The sequence below is a fragment of the Pelophylax lessonae genome (genome assembly GCF_965119305.1).
Source record: "Pelophylax lessonae genome assembly, chromosome: 4".
Taxonomy (NCBI): domain Eukaryota; kingdom Metazoa; phylum Chordata; class Amphibia; order Anura; family Ranidae; genus Pelophylax; species Pelophylax lessonae.
The window spans coordinates 543279728-543301540 of NC_138771.1; positions in this window are offsets into that span (position 1 = coordinate 543279728).

Consider the following 21813-nt stretch of genomic DNA (forward strand, 5'->3'; position numbering starts at 1 on the left):
CCACGCTGCTTCCCCATGTTAGCAGTAGTACTCCTTATAGATAGATACATTCAGAAAAAAAAGCATTAAAGTGTTGCGTTTAAGGGTATTCAAGGCATAACTAGAAGTCCGTATCACACTCCTACTCTCCTTGTTTATCAATGTGAACTATTCGTATTATAGACCTCTGTGAGAGACTAAATATCTCAAAGCCTGACTTGCTTGCTGTTGTGGGTCATCTCAACTTTTGTCACTTTGTTTCCTCCATCTCATGTTTTAAATGCCAGCCAGAGGCTAATTTGAGGGCCATAAACTCTAATTTTAATTATTTTCACGCACTTGTTTTGTCCCTGGTTGCCCTGCTAGATCAATTCCATTAATTACCAGTACGTTTATCTGAAATATCCTAAATTATACACTATTGTGCAAAAGTTTTAGATGGTGTGAAAAAAAATGCTGTCAATTAAGAATGCTTTCGGAATTAGAAGTGTTATTAGTTTGTTTTTTTTATCAATTAACAAAATGAAAAGTAAATGAAAACAAAGATCCAAATCAAATCAATATCTGGTGTGACCACTCTTTGCTTTAAAAAAAGCATTAATTTTTCTAGTTACACTCAAATGTTCAAATGCTTATCCATGTTTTTATGGACCTTGCTTTGTGCACTGCTCCAAATCATTTGGTGGATGAGGGATTATGGTGTGGGGTTATTTTTTAAGGGTTGAGCTTGGCCCCTTAGTTCCAGTGAAGGGAACTCCAGAAACTATCAGCATATCAAGACATTTTGGACAATTTCCTGCTCCCATACATGCACGAACAGTTTGGGGATTGCCTCTTCCTGTTCCAACACGAATGCGCACCAGTGCATAAACAAGATCCATAAAGACATGGACAAGTGAGTTTGGGGTGCAGTAACTGGACTGGCCTGACCTCAATCCGATAGAACACCTTTGGGTTGAATTAGAGAGGAGACGGCGAGCCAGTCCTTCTCACCCACATCAGTGCCTGACAAATGCGCCTCTGGAGAAATGGTCAAACATTCCTCTAGACACACTCCTAAACCTTGTGGACAGCCTTCCCAGAAGAGTTGAAGCTGTTATAGCTGCAAAGGATGGGCCAACTCTATATGGAACCCTAAGGACTAAGACTGGGATTCCATTAAAGTTAATGTGTGTGTAGAGGCAAGCATCCCAATGCTTTTGGTAATATTGTGTATGTCTCTAAATATGCAAACTTAGAGTTCCTTAGTTCCAAGCATCGTCCTCTCCCTGAGTCCACTGGAGCTTCACATAAAAAAAAAGACAGAACTGCCATTTCAGAGCACAGAAGTGAAAAGGGCCATATAATGCCAGCTGAAACTGGTAGTAATGACCAAATCTGAAAACTTTCACTTTACAGAGAAAATGGGGTTAATTTACTAAAACTGCAAGACAAAATCTGGTGCAACTGTGCAAGGTACCTGAAGGGATATGCAGCTATATCTTGCCATTTAAGAGTTAATAGAATATAGCTTTTAAATGTTGAAATTAGTTTTTGGTGAAAGCAGTCCTCCCCCCTGCCCTGTAATGGACAAAAGTCTTAACCATCAGAATGTTTTAGTTAGATGACTAATATGTTTGTAATCTCAATCGCTACTTCTTATCAACTGTCTTGCAAGCAGATTTTTCGTTAACTTGCTAAAAGAACACACATAAGAACATCTGTGCTATGTCACATACCCTTATATGTATATCTTGTTGAAACTGTATATGTGTTCTTTTGTCCTGAACTATATAAATACTCATGTTCAGCATTCAATAAACTGAAAATGTTTTGACTCTCAGCTCGTTTATGTCAAAGTGTGTTCCCAGAGCTCTGACTAGGTATCCCATGGTGGCCCGAACCTTAAGGAAGACCCCAACAGTATCTAATCAGTTTTTAACTTCAGCTGATTGGTTTCCATGCAGAGCTGCACCAGATTTTGCACTCTCCAGTTTCAGTAAATCTACCCCAATGTGTTCACGGATCATGTGTAAGTTCCAAAACAATCTAACATGGGGATTATGCAGGACTTTCTGAGGAATGAATGGGCAGGGGAGCATTAGAAAGGTTAGTATAAGTGGGTTGGGGGAATGAGCTAGTAAAAGACTTGTGAAATGCGTCAAACCCTCCATTGGAAAAGAGTATTTGCATTATCTACATACTTACCATCAGTAATATATTTCTCTTTTTCCATGGGTAAAGGTAGGGGACTATATGCATAATATCGATGTATATTGGTCGGTCATGATTATATGGCCTACCCCTTTTTAACATATATGTGTGTATGTGTATAAATACATATAAGTGTGTGTTTATTTATACCCCTACACAGAAGTTCTGATGTTATGCCTGCCTCCAAAGACGCCAAAAAAATGCCCAAAAAAACGCCTGCTACAAAAACGCCCAGGTGTGTTGTTGAAGGCGTTTTTTTGGGGCATTTTTTGGGCGTCTTTGGAGGCAGGCATAACATCTGAACTTCTGTATAGGGGTATATATACACACACACTTATATGTATTTATACACATACACACATATAGGTGTGATAGGAGCGTAGTCCTATGCCTGTTAATTATTTTATTAGCGCAGGCATAGGGTTCTGCTACTTTCACACCTATATATGTGTATATATACATACATGTGTGTGTGTGTATATAACCCTACACAGACGTTCTGATGTCATGCCTGCCTCCAAACACGTACACAAAAAAGCCCAATAAAATGCCTGCAACAAAAAGCCGGGTGTCACAGGGGCGAAGCCACTATCCTGCTCTATTGCAATTCTAATAGAAACAATCTTTTTTCTATGACTTTCTATGGCGGTCACCCTGACATGGAAGGGTTTGGTCACCCTGCCATAGCAGTCAGAGTCAGTTAACCCTACACTACGGTCCCCTGACACTTAACACTTTCCCTACAGAAACTAGATTATTAAATCTAACTATAGTGGAAAATAGTACCCTAACTACACTAGATATCCCTTTCCTCACACTAATAATTGCTAAATGACACTTTGAAGCAGGAGTAACAGAACTGCTTCCACTCTCTTCCACAGCCCCTGTATTACAATGCTAGATATTTGGCGGGGCTATCTTATATACTGGGGGGTGTATTCACTACTGATTGGCCTCTGGACCCCCTAGTCACTCCAATCATATTCCTAGCATCCTCCTGCAACCTCAATTGGCTTTTACTGATGGCTCTGGTCCAATCACAGGCTTTTAAAGCCCAGTTCCTGTCCCATTGCATTTTGGTTGGTTCTAGTTGCCGAATTCCGAACTTTTTCAGCAAAAAGTTTGAAATTCGGCCGAATTTCGAACAGTCAATGTTCGGGTCAAACTGATGGTCGACCCGAACCGTTCGATCATCCCTAATAAGCACGCTCTGGAGGGCTCTTTTTTCCTCTCCACTTGTAATAAGAAACTCTGTGACCAAGTAAACCTGAATTCCTTTTAAAAATTCCGAAAGTAGCACAGCTACCACAACACGTACACTGAATCCCAAGGACCTGTGTTTATTCATTTAGACTAGCTTGCCTGGTCTAGAGCTTGGACCTGTTCCTCCTCCCCTTGCCCACCTTGACTATTGCTCTATTGAGCTATTAACGAGATGGACAACATCAATATTCACATACCAGTTTGATTCGGGGTTCCACTGGCAGTTAAAAACCTTATGTGAGCTCACATGCAGGCACCTGGAGGTGCCTGCTTTGTGGTAGAAGAGGCATGTTAGAAACTCTAAATTCACTGGTACAGTGACCCAAAGTTGGAGTAATAAAAGGCAAAAAGGATGTATGCATTGCATGTCATCTGCATACTGTATCTTTTTTTTTTTCTTTTCTTCATGCCCGTACACTTTTCTTTTGCGGCTGAAGGTGAAGGGCACAAAACAATATGACGGTTAGTGAGTTATGTTTGACAGAAACTGCTCCTGTAACTGATTTTAAAATGTTAATACGCTTGCATTTTGCCTTATATACTTTATGTATCTTTTCATTTTTTTTACACTTTGCATTTTATTACATAAAAGGTAGATGTGGGAGTATATTTTTTTGTTAGTCGTGGATATCAAGAACAACATTTATTTCAAAGAAGATAGAGTGCAATGTGAAGCAGTCATGTTTTTGGTCTGGTGACCTCAAGAAACATAGATGGAAGAGTCAATCATTCAAGAAGTATGAAACAAAAGGTGGCAGAGGTATTAGCATAAACCTTTCCTGAATAATAAAAGAGGTCTGATGTTAATGTTTTAAGCAAGCCTCTGAATAAATACAAAACAATGACAGACAAGGTACAGGAACCGTGAACACTGTGTAGAGGGAATAACTACAGAACAAGGTGGAAAGCTGAAAAGGTTTTACTCAAGAAGAAAATGTACAGAGCAATGATAATGTGCAAAGTGCAGTAAACTTTAGAAGCTCATCAAATTTCAGTTTACAGTTAACCCCCCGAAATATAATTCCCTGCTTGTGTGATTGGCTCTCTGATTTTCCAAGCACTAAGATAGAAATCAGATTTTGGCCATCCCCTGCGACAAAAATGTCATTTTTGGTGAGATACCCCCAAAGGGAAATCACGCCTAAAGGTATGTAGACCCTGCCAGTTTCCTAGTTAGAGCTCTGCAGGTGCAGCAGCTGACTGAGAATTAATAAACCACTCCCATACAAATTAATTCTGAGTATGGACACAAGCAAACACACATCTATTTCTTCAGAATAACAAAAGGTAGGATTCTGCAACAAAGCTTGTTAACCACTTCCCCACTGCTCACTGTGCTGCTACTGCGGCACAGTGGCTCGTTATCGTCTGGCGACGTAGGTCTACGTCACCAGACATTCCCCCCTCTAGGCGGTGCGTGTGCCGCCGGAGGCTCGCTCCCGCTGTTTTCAGTCACAGCGGGAGTCGGGCCAGGGGAGGAGCGGCGGCGATCGCCGCTGCTCTTCCCCGATCGTCGGGTAATCTAGTTTGGAGATCTGCCCGCTTGTGTAAACAGAGCGGGCAGATCTCCTAAGTGACAAGGAGTGACAGATTGCAGTGTTCAGCATATCTGAACCTGCGATCTGTCCTTGTGTCACTCAGTCACCTCCCCCCCCCCCCCCACACGTTAGTGAGCACCAGGCATACATTAACCCCTCCCTCTTCAATAAAATTAACCCCTTCCCTGCCAGTGTCATTTTTACAGTAACAGTGCATATATATAGCACTGATTACTGCAGTAATGTCACTGGTACCCCCAAAAGTGTCAAAAATGTCAGTCAATGTTAAAAATATTGTTATTTTTTCAAAATAAACTCTCTTTTTTTGTTTATAGCGCAAAAAGTAAAAATCACACAGGTGATCAAATACCACCAAAAGAAAGCTCTATTTGTGGGGAAAAAAGTACGTACATTTCGTTTGGGTACGGCATCGCACGACCGCGCAATTGTCAGTTAAAGTTGCACAGCGCCGAATCGCAAAAAGTGGCCTGGACGTAAGACAGCAAAATCATCCAGTGGTAAAGTGGTTAAAATCCTTGTAATACATGTAGATCACCTAGAGGGGAATTTTTTTTTTCTAAACAAAAGCGGAGTTACTCTTTAATGTGTTTGTATGTCACCATCTATGACCTTGCTAGGTGTGGGGCAGGAGAAGGACAAGAATGATCGGCCATTGAGTGCTCCTCTTATGCTTGCAGCCCCTGAACTAGGACAGATAAAAACAAGAGCAGTAATATAATACAAACTTCACCTTATCCTTTAATTAGCATTACCCTTAGGGATTCAAATGTCGATGTCAATGTTTACCCCAAAATTGTCGCTTTTTTTAATTTTCTAGGAAAGTTCACTATCAATACAAGTTTTTGTAAATGCATTAAAAGGTCAATCCACCCCAAAATTCTTTGCGTTTTTGGTTGATGCTGGAAAGTTAGATTACCTCACAGTTTATGACATCGCTTGTGAGGAGCTCCCACTCTATTTGTTGGGTTATTTTGTATTGTATGTTATAGATAATGGAACATGATAAGCTGTAAAATCCGTAGGAGGGTGGAAGCACCCAAAATTTCTCAGAAGGACAGAAACAGAGTTATAAATGATGGTAGGGAGGATCTCATGGTTGGACTTATAAGAAGCCATAGGCCAATTAAGCCACTATTTGTGCAAGACTGACTATTTATACCATGTGACTATTACATATGAATATGGTGAGTAAAATGACCAGAGGTAAAAAAAAATAGCCATAAACTTTAATATTGCGGTGCTAAAATTCTTTCTTTGCCACGATAAAATCCTGGATGGTAAGAAGGAGCTCTGGAGCAATAAGGATTTGTATGAAGTCAGTAGAATATGTAATTTATAGCATTTATTGTGGAAGAGAATGAAGGAAACAGAGGTATAACTTTGGTCATAGCAACTCATGCTGCTGCTATGGGGCCCAAAGATGGATGGGTGCCCCACTGAGAAGGTTGTCTAATATCTCTATTCCAAAAGTTCTAACATTACATGATGAAAGATCATGCTTTAAAATCATGTTTTGGTTTTTTTTAACCACAGATTTCCTTTGCACCTCCTTCCCTATCTGTGAGCAGCTTTGTTTGCCTTCAGAGCTTCTTGGCTTCATGGTCACCACTTTGACATTAACCCTGTATGCCTAATACAGTATTCCTGAGGCTGAAATCCTAGAGTGGAACTAAAATGTGATAAGAATTATGAATTATGAAATTAATTATGAATTAAAGAAATATAAAATAATATATTTGTGTATACTGTATATATATCAATCGCAATCACTGCATACAATCGCATGGATACTGTTACATACATGTGTATCTTTTATATACAGTAATATGGTGGATATGTTATGAGAAATGAATGCTATGACGATGTAATCAGCCATGGATTTTAAGTATTTTTATTTATGTAATAATAACTTTTGAAATTGTATATATTTTCATTGATTCCTAAAAATTATCATATACCCAAGTGGTTATAATATATATATATATATATATATATATATATATATATATATATATATATATATATATATATATATATATATATATATATATATATATATATATGTTGCACAATGAGGGATGCATAGCTCCCAACTGTCCCTGATTTCAAGGGACTGTCCCTGATTTGGAACAATGTCCCTCTTTCCTCCTCATTTGTACCTCCTTATGGTCTGATCTACAGTATATTACCAAAAGTATTGGGACACCTGCCTTTACACGCACGTGAACTTTAATGACATCCCAGTCTTAGTCTGTAGGGTTCAATATTGAGTTGGCCCACCCTTTGCAGCTATAACAGTTGAACTCTTCTGGGAAGGCTGTCCACAAGGTTTAGGAATGTGTCTATGGGAATGTTTGACAATTCTTCCAGATGTGCATTTGTGAGGTCAGGCATGGATGAGAAGGTAAAGTAGTGACCTTCCCAGCCAGTATCTGTTAGTGCCAGATTGTCTGCCACCCTATCACAGTCACACTATGAGTCGGTGATCACCGCCTTTACAGCATAGTGTCTAAGTATAATGTATAAATAATATACAATTACTGTTTTTTTTTTTTTTTTCTTATTTGTTTGTTTTTTTACCAAAAACATGTAGCAGAAAAAACATGTAGCATTTCAGCCTACATTTATGAAGAAGCTAGATTATTATTTATTTATTTTTTTTTTTATTGGATATGTTTTATAATAGAACATAGAAAACATTGTTTTTTTTTTATTTTAAAATGTTCTGTATTTTTTGGCTTATAAATTAAAAAATAAAAAAACTCAATGGTGATCAAATACCACCAAAAGAAAGTTGTATATGTGAGAAAAAAAATTATATAAATTGAATTTGCATACAGCGCTGCATGATCACAAAATTGTCAGCAGCATGGTGCTGAAAAGCAAGAAATGCCCCTGGTCATGAAAGGGGTGAAACCTTCCGGAGTTCAATCGTTTGATAAAAAAATAGTCTTTAGTAATGCTTTAATTCACACCATGTTCTCTAGATGTCCACCTAGGTGCTTCAGCGGTTGGGTGGGGGATAAAGATGCCAGGAAAGCATTTATTTATTTTAGTTCTTGTATTGTTGGATTGTTGGCTTCCATTATCGAATTATGTGTTTCTAATTCTGTTTCTTACTTCTGTTGTTTCTTCTTATTTATTTTTTTTATACTGTGTACAGCATGTAGGTGTATTTATATAAATATGTGGAGGTATGCGTCATGGCACTGAGCAATCCTATATTTTAGTGATATAGCTCGAAAAAGGGGATTAGTTCTCAGGAGTAACAGAGCATTTCCCTTAACTACATTTGTAATTATCAGCAATCCATAATAGAAGTGTGAGAACACCACAAAGCCCTCTTCTGCTTTCCATTTCTTTCATCCACCTCCTGTCACTAATCTTTTGAAAGCTTTCTAAATATGACTTGAAAGGAAGCAAACTGAGTGACCCCTTTCACCTGCAGCCCAAGTTAGCCTGTAATGCAATGTGGGTGCCTGTGGATTGCATTACCAATGTGAGATTGCTGCATGCTTCAGGTGTGAGGGGAATGACAATTGTAGCTACGTAGGAGGCAGCATGTAATACTGGTTTAAAAAGTCACATTTCTATTAACCCTATGCCTGCTGGAGCTTCCCGTGGATTCATATCTATATGTTGTGCTAATGCGCAGTAAAAGTTGCATTTTTACTACACGTTACCACAATGCATGTTGACGCACAGGTCCGCATGCATTTTGCAGCAGTGCAAATCATTTTCTTTGGAACCTGTGTGAGGTAGAACCGGCTTTGCGGTGTGTAAGTAGTTCATTTAAATGTAGAGGGATGCCTTAACCGTTTGCTGACCGTCGCAAATACATATACTGCCGCGGTCAGCCCCGGCCAGGCAAATTGACATATGGGTACGTCACTAGCCTGCCACTGGCTTGTGAGCCAATAGCGGCGAGCGCACGCCCGCGGAGTCGCGCGCCTGCCCCGGCTCGTTCCCTAAGAAGTCAGTGCGCGTGACCGGCGGACCCGATGTCCACCGGTCACTCGCGATCGTGTGCCGTGAAGGGAGAAAGGCAGGCGGCTAATGTAAACAAAGCCGCCTGTCATTCTCCCCTGTGTAAAAATGGAGATCAAACGGTTCTACTATGTAGGACCGTTGATCTCTGTTCTTACACCAGTAGCCATGTCCAATGACAGTTAGAAACACGCCCCTAAAGACATACTTAACCCCTCCTTCCCCAATAAAGTTAACCCCTTCCCTGCCAGTGTCATTTTTACAGTAACAGTGCATATTTATAGCACTGATTACTGTAGTAATGTCACTGGTACCCCCAAAAGTGTCAAAAATGTCAGTCAAGGGTACGATCTGTCCGCCGCAATGTCGCAGTCCCGCAAAAAAATCGCAGATAGCCGCCATTACTCGTTAAAACAAAATTGACAAAAATCTTTCTCTTAGTTAGTAAACGCAATAACTTTTGCGCAAACCAATCAAAATACGCCTATTGTGATTTTTTTTTTACCAAGCATAGGCAGCAGAAAACAAATTGGCTAAAAATGTTAAAAAAATTTAGATTTTTACATTTTTTTGGGGGGGAATTTCATGTAAAAAAATGTGAAAAATATTGTTATTTTTTGCAAAATTTTCTCTCTTTTTTTGTTTATAGCGCATGATCAAAAAATCGCACAGGTGATCAAATACCACCAAAAGAAAGCTCTGTTTGTGAGAAAAAAAGGACATCAAATTTGTTTAGGTTCAGCGTCGCATGACCGCGCAATTGTCCGTTAAAATCACGCAGTGCCGAATCACAAAATACCCCCTGGTCAGAATGGGGGTAAAATCTTCCGGGGCTTAAGTGGTTAAGATAATGCATGTTTACCCAAGTAATAATGCATTTCACACCTGTGAATGCACCCTGCCTCAAATTAGATGTGAGAACCCAAGTGGGGTTTTCTGCAATTGGCTGTGAGAGGCAGCTGCATTGCAATCAATAGCAGGCTGCCAGCTCTCACAGTTAATTACAGCCATTTGCTGCATGTAAGTGGCTGCCATTGGCTGTAAAAGGCAGGCCTATTGGAAGTAATGGGAGGCTGCTGGCTCTTGCAGCTAGTTGGTGTTCTACCATGTAATCTCTCATAATTGATCGCATGCATGTGATTGGCCCTGGATACAGGCAGTTTGTGTCCAGGATCAATGACTTGCATGTATTTGCAGCATGAGTGATTATATGTAGGTGGCCCTAATTAGCTATGGGAGCGAGCAGCCTCCCTTTGCTTTCAATGTGGCTGCCTCCCGCACCTAATCAGGGTCAGGGTGCATTTGCAAGTGTAACTGTGCCCTTAATGCACCAAAACTATGTCAATCTTTTCTTATTATGACCGTCAGAAGAATTTACTGAAATGTACATGTACAGTATCTCACAAAAGTGAGTACACCCCTCACATTTTTGTAAATATTTTACTAGATCTTTACATGTGACAACACTGAAGAAATGACACTTTGCTACAATGTAAAGTAGTGAGTGTACAGCTTGTATAACAGTGTAAATTTGCTGTCCCCTCAAAATAACTCAACACACAGCCATTAATGTCTAAACTGCTGGCAACAAAAGAGCAGATCATTCTCCAATGATGGACAACAATGTAATGGACACTGAGAACACGGCTTGGATTAATTCTCTGAATAAGGACCAAAAAGCTTCCCTTCTGGAGTTGTTGGAATGGTGTAATATTTATCTTGTAAAGGGTAATGGTCAGAGGACTAATGGTGGTCCTCCTGCAGACTGGGTTGAAGAGGTTCCTTCACACAGAAATATTTATCAACCACAATCCTTAAGAGATCTATGAAGAATAATTATTTCCACTGTATTAGACTGCTGGAATATTGTTTGCCTTCTGATGACTTTTCTAGTGGACAGAATATTCAGGTTTGTGTCTCTCCCACTGTTATTTGGGTCACCTATTGTTTCTGGCTGTCTGCTAGTATTGTGTCCCCTCCACCTCGTTAGCAAACCATTGTGGGATGTTATGTGCTTATACTTATGATAATGTGTAATCTACTTTGTTCTGACCTTGGTGCCTGGCAGTCTGACATGGAGTGGGATCTCTCATCTCTTTAATTACAACATGTCTGGGTGGGCACTATGTCACCTAGGTGGCTAGTTGTTTAACTTAATGTTTATAGTAAATGTTGGCTGTTGTTTAACTAGGTAATTATCTTTCTTCTCGGCGTCTAAAGGAAGGAAGAAGCCCGGTTTGTTACGGGAGGTGAACCAGTGGTGAATTTTTAGAGCCTTTGTGGTATTGTCCCTCGCCTCCCTTCCCGGGACGAAGCTCACCTGATCTAAGGAGATGAGAGAGGGCAAAAAGGGCAGCAATCTGTTTGCGAGTATCTTGGTGTAAAGAGATAGGGTGGTAATTTCCAACCAAGGAATGATCCTTGCCAACCTTTGGGATCACAGTTATATGAGACTCCAACAAGGAAGGGGAATGGTGGGGGGAGTCAGCCAGAGTTCTAAATGTTCGGAGGTAGTGAGGCTTGAGAACGGTGGAGAAGGTGCGATAATATTGGAGTGGGAAGCCGTCCGGTCCGGGGCTCTTGCCTGGTTTCATCTCCTTAAGTGCTCTGTCGAGTTCCTCTTCGCCAATGGGTGCCTCAAGATCGAGGGCATCGGAGTGGGGAATTGGAGCAGAACCAAAGTTCCTAAAGAACTCATTAAGATTGGCTTGCCTGGTCTGGTGTGGGACATGAAGATTATGGGCGTCTTGCAAGTTATAAAGAGAGCTATAGAAGGCCTGAAACTGTTGAGCAATGTCTTTGTTTGAGCAATGTTTGACCCCGGCTGAGTCCCTGATGAAGTGGACTTTAGAGGTTTTCCTGCAGGCGTGAGTTGCCTTTGCCAATAGGCGTCCGCTTTTGTTGCCCTGTTAATAAAAGATCTTTTGACGCAGAACACAGTGCCTGGGACTACCTGATGTCCACTCTGGAATCCATTGGTCTCTTGCTACGAAGGTTATCCAACATCCAGGCTTTGTATACCAACCAAGAGGGTCAGAGTGAACAGCCATCTGTCAAATGCCTTTAACCTTACAAACGGCACAAGACAGGCATGTCTATTGTCCCCCATACATTTTATTCTCTCTTGAGCCCTTCCTAAACAAAATACCCACCAACCCAGATATACGCGGGATCTCCATTTACGATATTACCTATAAACTGCTCCTGTTTCTCTCTCATCCCCACATCTCACTGCCAAACCTCCTTAGTGACCTGGATAACTACAGATCCCTCTCGAATCTGAAGATAAATTATGCAAAATTGTAGGCCCTGAATATCTCTATTGCCCCAGGCGGAGGTTGAAAGATGTAAAAGCAACTTTCACTTCCTTTGGGCACACGATAAACTACGTACCTGGGTATCCATATACCACGTACCCTCTCGGACTTATACCACTCAAATTATCACCCGGCTCTGGCGTACCTATGCTCCGAACTAAAATCTTGGCAATCCTTGCAGGTATCATGGTTCGGAAGAGTGGCTTTGATCAAAATAACAATTCTCCCACGGTTACTTTACCTCTTCCAAGCTGTTCCGATTCACCTGCCCTCATCTTTTTTTTGCCATTTTCAAGAAAGAGTGCTCACGATTCATTTGAAAGGCTAAACCGCACAGAATCAGCTTTTCGCACCTGTCAGCCACCAAATGACGGGGAGGACTGGGACTCCCGGATCTGGCCAGCTATCACACGGCCTGTCTCCTCAGCAGACTGGTAGACTGGAACTTGCACTCCAAGCTGAAAGCAGTGGTAGCATTAGAAAATTCATGGTCTGCGACCCCAATACACCTACTGCCCTGGCTATCACCTTCCGACCTGCCTCAGGACCTTAAATCTCATCCGTTTATTGGTCCCCCTGAAGGCCTACTACCGTTTGTCTAAGCGCACGCAAACTGATTCAAGCTAAGGCCCCCTGACATCATTACGCCTGAATCCAGCCTTTCTGCCTGGGATGGCCCACTCCTTTCTCCAACGCAGTTGGCCCCACAGGGATGTCCTTTGCGAAACACTTCTTTCATAAAGGAGTTCCGCTTTAGTGGTAATTGCTAAATCACAAACTTCATCCCCAAAAAATGCCCCTGTGGATGTATTTCCAGATAAGACATTTTCTGACCTAAAAAAAAAAAAAGCCTAACCCTCTGGACAAGGACTTCTAATGACTTTGAAGCCATTTGCAAGCGCTCCAGTCCACAACGCTACTTAAATTTCAGAAATCTACGGCCTGCACACTGTTGCCCCCCCCATCCCCCCTGTCTCCTCATCTTCGTTTTGCCAAGCCTGCTCCTAAACATCTCCCTATCCAAAAAGGAATGGGAAAACATCTGCACCACAACGCATCAGGCGTCAGTGAACGTAACCATCCAAGAGAGTGGCTACAAAATCCTCTCCCGCTGGTATAGAATGCCATCGCGCATTCACAAGTTTTCTCTGGAGGTCTCCGACCTCTGTTGGTGTTGCAACGCCACCACTGGTACAATGCTTCACATCTGGTGGTCTTGCAATGCCATACAACCTTTTTGGAAAACAGTACACAAGCTTATACAGGAAGTCACTTCATGCATCCTAGAATATTCACCTGTTCAATTCCTATGGCACTTCTCTGCCACGCCAAACAGATACTACAAGAAATCTCTAGCCATGTTTATACTGACTGCGGCAAAGCTGTGTTTACCATGACAATGGAGATCTACCGCTGTCTCTACAACCCGAGAGTGGTTTAATAGACTGAACCACATGGAAGAGATGGAGGAGCTGATATGTATCTCCAATGATAATCTATCAAAATTCACTGCAACATGGTTCGACTGGATTAGATTCAAGAAAACCATCATTTATAAGACACTCATGGGTCTTTGAGGGGACACACCATGACCCGTACGCCCCTGCCCGTGCCCATTGCTTTGGCTTCCCTCCTCCCCTTGCCCCCTAACTCCTTTACCTCTCCCCCTTTTTTTTTCTCTTTCTCTCTCTCCCCTCCCTCCATTCCCCCATCACTCCATTCCCCTCCTCTTCCCTCACGCTTTGTCTTTCTCACCTCTGTTCTATCCACTCTCTACTCCTCTTATTCTCTCCCAACGAGTACTAGCTACTCTCAGGGTTACTCCTGTCTCATAACCCCAGGAGAGTTTGACACGTCTGCCACATACGATTTGTCTTAAGTGAGGGAGCTTGATTCTTGATCAACCTGGCCAACTCCCCCTTTTGTTCTTGTTGTACTGCTGGGGTACATGAGTTTTCTCCCGCACTACCCAGGTGATCAACAGCTCACAACTGCTATGGATACTGCATTCCCTAGCTTTAGTTGCTTATTATAGACGTTTTGATTATTAGATATACTTCATGTGCACTCTTCCTTGTGTAACCCAGATGATATGTATCTTGCTGAACATACTTGATGTTTGTTTCTTTTATTGATCTCATATCCTTGTACTTGTTATATTTCTGCTTGTTGTTGATTTATTCTCAATAAAACATTTTCATGGGGAAAAAAAAATTTAACTAAAGTCGCAGGGAAAAAAAATAGCTAAACTTCAGCTTTAAGCTGAGTGTGGCCAACTTCAAGGGATTGCTGAAGTGTGTAAATATATCTTCTTTTATTAAATCAGTAAACTGTTAAGAAGCATTTCTGATGTGCAATCCTCATTTACCTAACCTTTATAAAAGGATGTATTCTGGAAATGAAACTTATGCCTAAGGGGCAAAGCAATGCCCATTGGTTTAAAGCTCCCCTACCCCCAATATCCATAGCCATGTGATGTTGCAGCTTTTGGGTCCAAGACCTAATAGGTGATTTGACTGCTCTAATATAACAAACTGTCTGGTGTAATGCACAATCCAGATCTGGAACCCTACCAGTTATAGTATTTAAATCCATATATTTTCTAAATCAGTTTATTTTCTGATTATATTAAGCAATTTACCTAAGCAACGCATTTCACAGGCAGATCTGAAAACTAACTACAGAGTTTATAGTACTACCACCTGTTCCAATCTCTGTTCACTATGCCAGAATATTAATCTATATGATAACGGATAAAAGTTTGAATCTGTTTTAACACCATCTCTCTGCCAATAAATCTTCCCATCAGGTTGACTTAACCAGCGATGCATTTTTCAGCTTTTATAGAGCTCATAAAATTTAGGAATGGACCATTTAGATTTTCCTAGCAGTAATTTTTATGACTTTTTAGTCTGCGAGATACAGCGCTTCACCAAAAGAACATTTTTTTTCTCATCTTTCTGCATTATATTTTACATCAATTTGTTTTACAATGAGTTGCATCCACTCACACTGTAACGAGTACGGTCAGGAGAACTCATTGGAAATATACAGAATTTATTAAAAGGAGCTAAATGTATTAGTGTAGAAGACCAAGTGGCCTCCATTTATTGACAGGATATCACATTACTTGTACAGTTATTACAATATAACCACCTTTTATTACAGTTCAGGAAAAAAAGACAGTGGCAATTCTACAATTTTTTTTCCCAATCTTTTTAAAAACAGTAGCAAATAGAACTAACAAAATGTATTTTGTGTGTTTGTGAGCAGATGGAGGCATTTATATTTAATGGCAAAAAAGTCACCAATTTACAGATTTGTGTATATTTAGTTTTCATTATTTCACACTGTCCAATACTTGATATTGAACTTAAAGTGATTCTAAAGGTATATTTAAAAAAACAAAAAACAATCACGTTAAACTTTCCTGGTTTTGCACAGAGCACCCCAATGCTCCTCTTCTTGGATCCCCTGCACACAGTTATGGCTCTTCCTCCTTGGCGGGTGCCCCCGCTTCCTCATTGTTCTTGTGTAAACACACCAATTTAACTTTCATGCCCCATTTGCATCTAGCGCAGTGAGCGCACGCATTTTTTGGCTCATTTTTCCCATGACAGTTATAAGGCAGCCTGTTTATTTCAATAGGCTGCACTACATGTGGCAAAGTAACTCATAGGACATTTTGGCATGTTGCATGTTTTAACTCTGTCTTTTGCTGCATTTTTTTCTTGTTTTTTCACATGGCAAATTGTGTGTTTGCTTCTGTATTTGGTGTGCTGTTAATAATTATTGGCACTAAAAGTGCAACTAGTTAATTTTAGGTGTATAAAGGTGGCCATACACTATACAATCTGATTGTACAATCTCTGTACACTCTCCTTTATATTTACAAAAACTATATAATATAAGGACACACCATCTATCCAATCACTCTGTAGCCAATCAGGCAGGTACTTGCATTACATAGTTGATGGTATATCAAAAGGAGATTGTACAATCAGATTGAAAAGCATATGATGAGCTTTACAGAACCCAGGACACACTGCTTTACAGCTCTAGCCACATAGGCTGTTATCTGATCGCTCAGCTCCTGCACACTCTGCCAAATGAACTATTTATGGCTGTGTGATTCGTGAGAATGGTATTCACTGATTGCATAGGAAAAATGTGCACCTGATAAGGGGTGGTAATGAATTCCTGGAGTAGGAAGTTAGAAGGCACAGGGTGTGTGCTAAAGAGGTCAGCTAGTGAACTCCTTCCTGTGTCAAGTCCCAAGGTCTGTCCAGGAATTATTGGATATGTTTTTTTCATACAACAAGCTGGACACAAAGTTAAGGGGTGTGTGAGATAAATAATAAGCACATGTAAAAAGGTATCTGTCATTTGAAAATGTAAAGTTCTGAAAAAGAGGCAATGACCGTGAAACACGTTGACTTTTTGTAAAGATGACAAGTGCCATTTGCTATACCAAAAAATCTATAGCTGGTGATATTTTGGATCTGTAATGTTTATGACTTTTTATATTTTAGATGACCTTTTAGAGCCGGTTCACACTGAGGCGACACGACTCCTTACTACTTCGGGGGCGACTTGTGCAGTCCCGTGCACCACGACTTCGGAGCGACTTGCAGGGACTTCACCTAATGGAAGTCTATGCAAGTCGCTCCGAGGTCGCCCCGAAGTAGTACAGGACCCTTTTTCTAAGTCGGAGCGACTTGTGTCGCTCCTATTAGAACGAGTCCTGTAGCGGTCAATGGACCGCGAAGGAGTGCGACTTGTCAGGCTGACAAGTCGCCTGACAAGTTGCGCTAGTGTGAACTGACTCTTAAAGGAAAATATATATGTTTTTATTAATCCAGTGTAATTTTGAAACTGATGGACCATCTTTGAACAACCTTCACTTTCCTTTTTTTTTTCTTAATGAAATAAACTAAATTGGGTTGATGACCTATCAGTATAGGGCTGGGTTAGCCCTCTCTATCATATGATCCTCCCACACTTCTATGTGTAAATAAGATAAATAAAAAGCTTTTTTTTCTGCAAAAGAAGTACACTAATGATATATTGGTACATGGGGAGCTGGAATTTGTGGTTTGTGGGCAAAAGGCCCCAAGGGGATGGAGTTTCTTTGTCAGGGGAAACCCCCTGGCAAAGAACTCCCCCTATATTAGGAGGAATGTAGCCTGGTGTGGCTAGGTATGGTTTAGGAAGGGGATCACATGCTCATTTAAAGGTTTGAGGTGGACTTTAGGGGGACCCCATGCTTTTTTCCTGATTTCTGTCATTGAAAATATCCATTCACAGGAGTGTGGCTCAGAAGTGAGCCTGCTCGAGTGCCCGCATAGCAAGAGGCTTGCTACCGAGGTACTTGGCAAGGGGGAGGAGCCAGGACCATTGCGCAGAGCAGGTAAATATAAACATGTTTGTTGTTATTTTTTTATTTTTTTTATTAATACCTTTACAAATGTTTTAATTAAAGAGGAACTGCAGGCAAATATGCTAAATTTCTATAACTATAACAGTATGCAAATTAAATAGTGAAAAGCCTATTTAGGAAATAGTATTAATGTTAAGCTTACAAGAAAAGGGGGATTTGTATTCTCCTAGACGGTAAAGCCCCCCCAGTAATACAAAGAAGTTGCATAAGACAAGTAAGACAGGTAATGATGGCTAAAGTGCATAGATTTATTGGATTATATTAGTTAAAAAAGAGAGCCAGTACAAATACAAGTATAGTTCTAATGGAAAACACAGTATATCAAAGTAACAGTGTTACTGCCATTAAAACCTAATGTATTCCACACAAAACAGACAAAAATGAACATAAAACGTCTGGACGCAGTGAGGTATGTGCAATATGTAAGTCAGCACGGCATAGCTGTGTATGTGTAACAAAAAATATCACGTGTCTATGCTCACTGCATATTGCACTTAGCCCTACTATGGCCTAACATTGATGGCAAGAGGGAAATGCTGTTTCCATTATATAATGAGGCCACTCATTGTGTGTAGCATACAAGTTCATCTGTTAGAATCAGTTCCTTGGTGAACGTATATAGATTAGTGTTATGCTTACTGTTTGTAGGTAAAAGAGCTTATTTTTATTACCCCATAATGATTTTGTAGCACTGATCCCCAAAAGGGCTGCTGGTTTGATCTGGGCCTGCACTCTACCAATAAACCCCACTAACTTGGCTCAATCCCCTTGGCACAGCTGTGATGCAATGCAATACAATACAATGTAAGATAGTACAAAACACCTGTATTGTCACTCCAGGATAATACAACAGCACAATGGATTTCAATATAAACAATTAGAAAGAAACAGTATATATATATATACCGTATTTTCCGGCGTATAAGACGACTGGGCGTATAAGACGACCCCCCCTAATTTTCATCTACCGGTGATACTTCTACTTAGGTTACCTTGGAGATATTATACTTGGCGTATAAGACGACCCCCCATTTTTGGGGGATTTTTTTTGAGGTTCAAAAGTAGTCTTATACGCCAGAAAATACAGTATATATATATATATATATATATATATATATATATATATATATATATATGTCTATACCTGGGAGCTCCCCCTACTTTATAAGCTATGTGTGAGATCTCACTTTTTGGAGTACTTAGTCCTGGATCTTCTTTTCTTCGCTAGCTAAAGTGGCTCCTTGTGATTTGTAATCCACAGTTTTGGTGAATTAAATTGAAGTGAAAATGCTTCTGGTGTAGCTGTAACAACTATTTAAACATTTCTTGAGACATCAAGGTAGATAGGCCACAAACCTTCTCAGTATCATTTGCTCTGCTCCTTCGTGGAACTATAATTTCCAGTGAGGCCTGTATATGAGTCTAACTGCATGTGAAATTTAACAAACTGTGGGCCGTGACCCGCTCACCCACTGGATAGAGGCTCTGTGTGGTGACTTTTGTCCGGTGACTGAAACTTGCTTCTCCATCAGCTGGACCAATCGCTCCATTCAGCCCCACTGGGTGGATCTTGTCCTCCGATGCTCGGATGAGTGTCTCTGGGTCTCTGCAATCTGGCCACCGTCTCCCCACAGGTCCTCTCAGGCAGGCCACACGATTCCAAGAGACCTAAAAGGGCTGCTCCGGCCTCTTTTATCCCCTACCCAGCATGCCCTGCACAAGAAGGTGTTCATGGGTAGGTCACCAAACCTCCCAAAACCAACAATCACTTCCTGTCTCTTTCAAAAAAAAAAAAAAACATAGCTGCATTACCAGTATTTGGTCACTATATGGCTCCAACTACTCAAACATAGCAATGTCCATGGACGTTTCATTAAAGTATACAGACACACATCAACATAGGAGAATATCAGTGCTACACACTCCCCCTACTTTATCTCTTTGGTCCTCCAAAGAGGTTCAAATTGCTAGCTCTATCTTGTATTTTAGCCTCTATACGGTCATACAATACAGACAGAGGGGCTTCCCACCAGTTGTCATATGATGGGAAGCTATCCTGTGCACTCACAGCTGAAACTACCGTGTCTAGTACAGATGTGCCAAGGGGTGAGGTGGGGCTGTCCCTTACTGAATCAAAAGTAGAAGGACCAGGCAGTTCAAGGTTTCTTTTGCTGACAAACTGAGATGCTTCAGAGCATTCACCCAATGTATCATAAGTCAGTCTGCGTGGTGGGCGAATGTCTCTCTTTGCTCTTTGCACTTTCGGAGAGTCCATTCCTTTTTGACAAATGTCATCATCCCTCCTCTCAGTGACTAAAGATGGAGAGTAAATAAGAGTACTGGGCTCTTTTGCAGGATGAGTTGCCGGCACAAATTCTGGGGCCTCTGCCTTGAGAGTTCCGTTATTATCCTCCTCTACATCTGAAGAGATATCAGCATCTGTTTCTGAAGCTTCCGGAGGCCACAGCCAACTCATCTCCACTTCCTCATCTTTATCTGTAGGGGGTGCAAGCTGAGACCTGGTTATTGGCCTACACACATCAGTGGATGTGGATGGGGATTCCCCCTCTGTGCTTATCCTGACTGCCTCTGTGAGAGGTAAAGGTGATTCCGATGCCAGGTTTTTACTGGCCCAGTGTTTCCTTCTGGCTTGATTTCATACACTGGGAGCCCTGGTAGCTTCCTACACACAACGTAAGGCTGTGATCTCCAACGATCCGCCAACTTATGCTTGCCCGGAATGCCTAGATTTTTTAGCAGAACCGGTCACCTGGTTGAAGATCCTGAATTCTTACTTTCAGGTCGAAGTTCCTCTTGTTTCTGTTCTCTCTGGAGTTCGAGGTGGCTCGAGCCTGCTTGTAAGCTATCTTCAGGCTCCTCCGCAGCCTGTCCACATACCCTCTATTTGAGGTCTCTGATGTATGATCCAAGGAGGAACCAAAAGCCAGGTCCACTGGTAATCGGGTTTCACGGCCGAACATTAATCTGTAAGGGGAATACCCAGTGGCGTCACTTTTGGTACTGTTGTAGGCATGAACCAGTGCAGTAATGTGTCTACTCCAATGGGGTTTCTGTTCTGCAGTCAACGTCCCCAACATATTCAGGAGAGTCCTGTTGAATCTTTCCGGTTGAGGGTCCCCTTGTAGGTGATAAGGAGTAGTCCTGGACTTTTGTATGCCTAGTAGATCCATCAGTCTCTTTATCAATTTGCTCTCAAAGTCCCTTCCTTGGTCCGAATGTATCCGTTTAGGTAAGCCATAATGGACAAAGAATTTCTCCACGAGAGTCTTTGCTACTGTGGTTGCTTGCTGGTCTCTAGTAGGAAATGCTTGGGCATAACGGGTAAAGTGATCTGTTACCACCAAGATGTCCCCCTGCCCACTCAGATCGGATTCCAAACAAAGAAAGTCTATGCAGACCAGGTCCATTGGTCCCTGGCTCTCCAAATGGCCTATTGGGGCAGCCCTCTGGGGCAATGTCTTTCGTTGTATGCACCTGAGGCAGGAATGACAGTAACTCTCCACTTCTTTCCTCATGTGAGGCCAGTAGAACCTGTTCCTTACTAGTTGGAGAGTCCTCTCGGCTCCCAAATGACCATGGTGATCGTGTAAAGCAATCAGTACCCTCTCTCTGTGTTTTCCTGCTAGGAGCAGCTGCCACTTCGCTTCTGGACCATCAGAGGGGCCCCTTTGGTAGACCACCCCTTGGTGCAACTGCAACCGATCCCATTCTTTCAGTAACAGCCGGGCTTCCTTCTTGGGGCTCTTCTGCAGCACATCAGACTGTTGATGTTCCAATGCCTTCAGCACCAGCCCACACAGTGGATCTTCCTCCTGATCTCTCCTGAGATCCTTTCTGGATAGACTGGGGAGATCCTCCTGTACAACCTGGGAGACGTTGCAATAGCACCTGGGTACTCCCACTGAGGATACTCCTATTTCTTCGGCTCTGGCCCCTGATGGCACGGGCATATTCCAAGATGACAATGCCAGGATTCATTGGGCTCAAATTGTGAAAGAGTAGTTCAGGGAGCATGAGACATTATTTTCACCACAGAGTCCAGAACTTAACCCCA